Source organism: Pseudorasbora parva, chromosome 2 (genome assembly GCF_024679245.1).
Source record: "Pseudorasbora parva isolate DD20220531a chromosome 2, ASM2467924v1, whole genome shotgun sequence".
Classification (NCBI taxonomy): Eukaryota; Metazoa; Chordata; class Actinopteri; order Cypriniformes; family Gobionidae; genus Pseudorasbora; species Pseudorasbora parva.
In genome coordinates this window covers 9,760,084-9,767,047 of record NC_090173.1, presented here as the reverse complement: position 1 = coordinate 9,767,047, position 6,964 = coordinate 9,760,084, and the positions used below count along the sequence as shown (strand labels likewise).

The window sequence follows — 6,964 nt, the reverse complement described above, 5'->3', positions numbered from 1 at the left end:
GAAGAGTCTGTGCGCTACAATATTTTCCATAGCCTACATAACATTGTATTTTTCAGAATAACAGAGGATTCCAGGGGCGAGGCTACATAAGGGCCAGGGTTGCACTGGCCCACTCAGATTGACGGCTGGCCCACCCAATCAGAACAGACAAAAAAAAAAACTCAAAAAAATTGGGATTGCAGAAAAGAATATGCCTATGTGACAACACAAATCACTTAAACACGTACAAAAAGTTTAATTAAAAAATAGGGCTGTCAAATATGTTAATAACGCGTTAATGCAAATTAATTTTAACAGCACTAAATGTATTAACGCTGTATGCATTTTCTGTTTGATCCGTGGCAGAGCCGGCCAAGCCACTAAGCGACCTTTGCAATTGCAAAGGGCCCCGTGGCCAGCAGAGGGCCCCCTAGAGTCACTGCTAGCTTGGGTGAAAAAAATCATACATCAAAAGTAACATAAAATAAATAAATAAAAAGAAATGGGCCTACAGCGCTCTTTAACAGGCATCATGATAATAAGCACAGTTGTTATTTATTTAGTTTTTTATTATGGCGAGTTCCCCGCCCATCTTGACCCTGACTGACTCTATGATGTCACTCGTCACCTGGTCACCGTCTGTCAGACTGTCAGTCAGTGACTCCGAAGTCGACGATGTCTGACAATAAACGAAAATATCTTTCTGGCCATGAAAAACGGCAAAAGAAGAGGCTGGAAGAAGAAAAGAAGCAAGAAGATAAAGGTACGTAAACCTGTAGGCTTAATTTTCCGATAACTGTATGGATAATCTGCAGTATAAAAGTCTTATAATAACATTAGCTTAAATCGTGCTTGTATTGCCTTTTATTATGCTACAGTTGTTTACGTAAGTGTCAGGATAATATATACCGAGACGGTTGTTATAGCTAATCAATCAATCAACTTTATTTATATAGCGCTTTTACAATGACGATTGTTTCAAGCAGCTTCACAGTGTTCACAGTGAATAACAGCCGCCTCGCAGATTATCCCGTTTATTAACGTACATGGATTGAGGGGGGAGCTTAGGGTGCTCGAGCCCCTGCCCTTTTTCAAAATAAATCAAAAGTGCCCCTTTCAGACAAATATTAATGATAATATTTGTGGTCAATGAAACAAAATAAATGTTGACTTATAATAACATGACAATGTGTACAATAGTAAAGAACGGCTCAAAAGTCTGAAAATATTTGTTTATTTTTCATATCAGTCGGTCTGAGGCGTTGCCATGAGGCGTTGCTATGGGTTGCGTGCGTTTTACCGGCTGATTTTCCACAGTTCGGAAACGGCTCTCGAGCCATATGTGGTTCTTTCAGATTGTGTCTGTGGCTTTACGGGGAAAAAAATAAACCAAACTTTTTTTCATCAATAACCAAAGCTAATGTGTCGATTTAATTAAAAATCTCTATAATGCTAAAAAGGCATAAGTACCTGTAGAGATAGCAGTAAACATTTTCCTTTTTTTTGCCAAATAAATGAAAAGCATGTCGTCAATGTTTTCTCTCACTGTTTCAAAATCTCACCTAGCTGTCCTCAGAGATGGTCAAGTCAAGCTCAGTGTGTGCATCATTACATGATATAACAATTATGTTAATAATGTATCCTAAATTGTGGATAATTAAGCTATATCTCATACGCTGAAGTACATTTCTGGAGTGTTAACGATTAAAAGAAAACAACAACAACAAGAGCAGTATAGAATCGAAAACCGGGACCCTAGAACCGTGATACAAGCCGAACCGTGCCGGCCCTAATATGCACCTAAAACACAATCATCCGTTGCAGTTTTCATCCATTTTATTTATTATTTTTGGTATTCAAGTGCATTTTTTGTTAACAGACTGAGAGTCCATTGCTTTTATTGTTTTTGGTCGTTTTGTTCATTTATTGTGGATATTTCAAATGTTTTCAGTTTTTAGTGTTAAATAGTCTTTAGAAATACAATTTTATTGATCTTTGAAAAGGTGTACCTGCATTATTATGACATTATCATTATTTTAGATGAAAATAGACGACAATATTATCGTTTATCGCAATAATTTCTTGGCCAATTTATCGTCCAGCAAAATTTGTTATCGTGACAGGCCTATGTATTGCTTCCGCTAAAGAAAATGGTCCGTTCCGCGTCCATAGCAACGCTCTGTTTTTCATGGCAACGGTGTGTTATAGCCTACTTCGCAGTGGTCCATTATCAAGACATAACAGATCGCATTCTACATTGGAATTCAACCAAAGCCATGTAATAAATGCTAATAACATGCTGCATAAAATTGGTTCAGTTTTATACCATTTGATGTTAATTTGATTTAACAGAACAATATAAACCCAGTTTGGCTTCTACACTAAAGGGCTAACATTATTTTACTCCTTATTTTCCCTTTCCAGGGGCACTGCTTTCCAGTAAGCAAAGCTCCAGCTGTTGGTGAGTATTAAGGGCCCATAAAATGATAACCTTCTGTATTTTAAAAATTAAGTCTAACTTTATGTATAATTATTTTCTTTATTTCATTGCAGATCCATCAACCACTTATTTTCTTGGTTCACAACACAGTCATGTCACCCAAGAAGCTGACAATGCTGGTAAGTTCTGTGTTTTAGTTTAAACTATAGAGATAGATACACGTCCCACTTGTTGTAGTGTCCTGTCCATTGCTCATAAATTAAATCTGTCATGAGGTGAGCGTGTAGTAGCTGTTTTAAAGGATTGATTATTGAGCAACATTATGGAGTGTCCTCCAAAGCTGCTAATGTTGAAAAGACATTTTATCTAAAGTAACTTTTTTTAAAAGATGGAATCAAAATCTTGCAGATTGTTTTGCATTTTAAGATTATCTAGGTTTGATGCTAAGAACACAGGTAATTTCAATTCAGTCAATTTATTTCATTACTTCATTTTATTTTATTTTTTTCATTAGGCAAGGCAAGGCAAGGCAAGTTTATTTGTATAGCACATTTCACACCCAATGGCAATTCAAAGTGCTTTACATAGAAATTAATTAAAATAGTGGTAACAAATGCATGAGAAAAAAAGAATACCATATGGACGAATAAAGAATTAAAAACAAGCATAGTTAAAACAGTCGTAAAGATATAGTAATTAAAATAATAATTATTATTAGCAGGCCCATTAGCAGGCCCATCAACCTCTACCTCCAGCTCTAGTGTCACCCAAGAAGCTGACAATTCTGGTAAGTTTACTCCTACATCGACAATAAATTAACAATTATAAAACTAACATCCAACATATGTCAACTTACTAAAATTAAGATTTTTTTTATGTTTAACTTCTCCATAGGTCTTTCTCCTGTTGAAGTGGACAGCACTTCCAGCACACCTGGCTCTCTTTCTACTCCTCCATTGGAACCAGCTGACTGGCCAACAGTCATTAATGACAAAGTACGCATTGATCTGGTTAGCAGAGGACCAGCATATGTTGACCACCACTTCACATTTCCAAAAAGACAATCAGACAATAGGAGATTTCACTATCATTTCATGTTTCGATCTCTCACAAATGGTGAAAAGGTAAAGAGAAGCTGGTTAACATATTCACAGAAAAGTAATGCTGTCTACTGTTTTTGTTGTAAATTGTTTTCAAAAAAATCAACAACAAAGCTCAGTACAGATGGTCAACAAGACTGGATCAATATTGGCACATTACTTAAGCAACATGAAAACAGCCCAGATCATGCTAAACATTTGCTGTCTTGGAAGGAGCTAGAAGTCCATCTACGAAAAGGGGAGACAATAGATCAGACTGAATTGTCACTCTTAGGGTGCTTTCACACCTACCTTGTTTGGTCCGGATTTTCGGACTTTTCAGTTTGGTACGAACCAAAATTACAGGTGTGAAACCTCCCCTGGACCATGGTCCGGACCAAACAGACGAAATTTGGTCCGACGAAAAGAGGTAGTCTCGGTCCGGACCAAACAGAACAAAGGTTCGGTTCGTTTCTTGTGTGAAAGCATTTTCTGTATAGTTCGGACTTTCAGACCATTTACAGGAAGTTCTGGTGTAGGATTAGTGAAAAAACACAGATTAAACTCACTGCACATGTGAGCAGCAGTGATGGAGCGCGCAGCATTTTAACCAGAACCGCGTGTGTACTTATGTCAGCTCGCGTGAACAGCGTGCTCTGCTTGACTATATGAGTTTCGGTTTATTTATGAGACCGCTCCAGTTCATGTGCAACGCAAATGATCACTCCGTCACGGGATGTCTGCTATATTATTTATTTAAGCTTATTTATTAAATTCAGGCAAACGATGAAACATTTATTAAAATTAAGATACAAAATAAAGCTTTCTACAAAACAAATCTTAATGTCTTTGACATATATTGCACATCTGTGCACGTTTCATAATCAATTTAGCCTAGATGAAATTTAAAAATAACATTATAATATTTAAACATAACTATAAAATAAAATACATTGTTTGGCTAAAAAGCCTATCTTTTAGGAGCTCCTCCTTTCCTGTCGGCGTCGATAAAATGTTTGCTCAACGAGGACGTTCATTTGGTGAATTTGCCACGAGTATAGTTGGTGCTGCAGATAGTAATGCCATAATATTAACAGTATTGGCAACGATGCGTCTGCTGTTCATTCTTGTCAAAAGTTAGCCGCTGAATTGACAACACACTGACGTCAGACGCACGTCCGCTAACAAACCAATCAATGTTAAGATGCAGCCCACATAGATGATGACGACAGGACGCCAGTGCGTCATGTAAAGTTCTTTGGTGCGCTGACATAACTGCAATGTGAAAGCAAACCAAAACGAACCAAATGTCCAAACACGAACTTTGGTTCGGACCTTAGTGCGGACTTTCAGGTGTGAAAACGCCCTTAGAGGCAGAGAGAAACAGGTGGAGAGAGGACCTCATTAGGCTTGTGTCAATCATAAAATCTCTAGCAGAGAGGAACATGGGTCACATCTGTTGATGTGTTACATGTCAACAATAATGGAAACTTCTTAAAAGAAGTGGAATTACTAGCGAAGTTTGATCCTGTTTTAAAAGAGCATGTACGACACATTGACAGTGGAGTAAATCACACAACATACTTAGGGAAAACAATACAAAATGAGCTTATCGCTTGCATCAGTGACACCATTCTCCGTACAATTGTGGTTCAAATAAAGGAATCAAAGTATTTTTCCCTAATTTTGGACTGCACTCCAGATGTCAGCCACCAGGAGCAGATGTCTGTTATGATCCGTACAGTCAACCTAAAAAACACACCAGAAATCAGAGAGCACTTCCTGGGGTTCCTATTAGCCCACGAATCAACTGGACTCGGCTTATCCACACTGATTCTAAGAAGGTTAGAGGAGCTGAACATTCCCTTTGAGGACTGCAGAGGACAATCTTATGACAATGGTGCCAACATGAAAGGCCCAAATAAAGGGACACAGGCCAGGCTCTTGAAGAAGAATCCTCGAGCTCTCTATGTACCTTGTGCAGCCCACACATTAAATCTGATGGTGGCAGATTCAGCCAAGGGGTCAGTGGATGCCACTCATTTCTTCGGAGTGGTGCAGAAATTGTACACCTTATTTGCAGCTGCATCCCAGAGGTGGGCCATCTTAAAAGATCATGTGGACCTCACTGTCAAGGCCTGGAGTGAAACAAGGTGGGAAAGCCGAATTAACAGCATTGAGCCTTTACGCTACCACACCCTCAAAGTCAGGGAAGCTTTGCTTGAGGTGAGGGAAAAGACAAATGACCCTATGATTAGAATTGAGGCCCAGTCCTTGGCTGAAGAAATTGGATCATTTAGGTTCCAGATCTGCACAGTTGTCTGGTATGACATTTTATCAAAAATTAACACAGTTAGCAAACTCCTTCAGTCGGTCAACATGCAGCTAGACATAGCAGTAAATCTCATAAATAAAACCAAAGCATCTCTAAAAACCTACAGGGCAACTGGGTTTGTAGATGCTCAGACCACTGCAAAAGAGCTCTGTGAAAACATGAATGTTGAGGCAGTGCTGAAAGAGAAGAGGCTGCGAAGTACAAAGAAGCACTTTACCTATGAGGCAGCTGACGAGGTAGTGATCACCGCAATGAAGAGACTGGAAACAGGATTTTTCAATGTTGTGGTGGACTGTAGCATTCAGTCTTTGGAGGACCAATTCAAGTCAATGGGCGAAGTAAAAGATACATTCGGAGTGCTCCTGAACTTCCACAAACTGGATGAAGAGTTACTTAAAGAGCAATGTGCCCAGCTCGGAAAAACACTCACCTGCGGAGAAGAGGCAGATATTGATTGGAGAGAGTTAGCCATGGAGATGCAGAGCCTTCCAGAGCTTCCCAAAGAAGTCACGACAGCGTTGGAGCTTCTTATTTATATACACGAAAGGGGGCTGTGTGAGTTATACCCAAATCTTTGGGTAGCGCTGAGGATAGCCTGCACTCTTCCAGTGACAGTGGCAACTGCAGAGAGAAGCTTCTCTAAGCTTAAACTCATAAAAACCTTCCTGAGGTCCTCCATGTGTCAGGAACGCCTGAGCGGAATGGCAATGATTAGCATCAATCACCAGATAGGCAGCCAGATCTCATATGATGAGGTTATAAATGACTTTGCATCCAGGAAGGCAAGAAGAGAACAATTCTGAGGAATGAATAAATGGATGCATAGCATCACAGATTTGAAGAAAGTCAAATATCGGCACCTTATTTTACTCTATTAATTAATTTCTTTGTTTTTTAGCAAATTACTTTTTTCCAAGGAGACCATGCATGCATGTGCGTGCAGCGTGCACACAAATACACAAGTTTGGATTTTAATAGTTGAAATGTTTCCTAATTCTTATTATTGTTACTATTAATCTTGTTTGTGGTGTTTTAGATATTGTTGATTTTGTTTATTTGAAAATTCAAACATTAAAATGTTCTATTTATTATTTTATATAATATTTTATTTAAATGTTATTCTATTTACTC

The 6,964-nt window shown here is 38.5% G+C and overlaps 1 pseudogene; it reads left to right on the top strand.

The window, feature by feature from the left end:
• Positions 1 to 654: 654 nt before the first annotated feature.
• Positions 655 to 6,636, top strand: LOC137048569 (zinc finger MYM-type protein 1-like; annotated as a pseudogene).
• Positions 6,637 to 6,964: the final 328 nt, after the last annotated feature.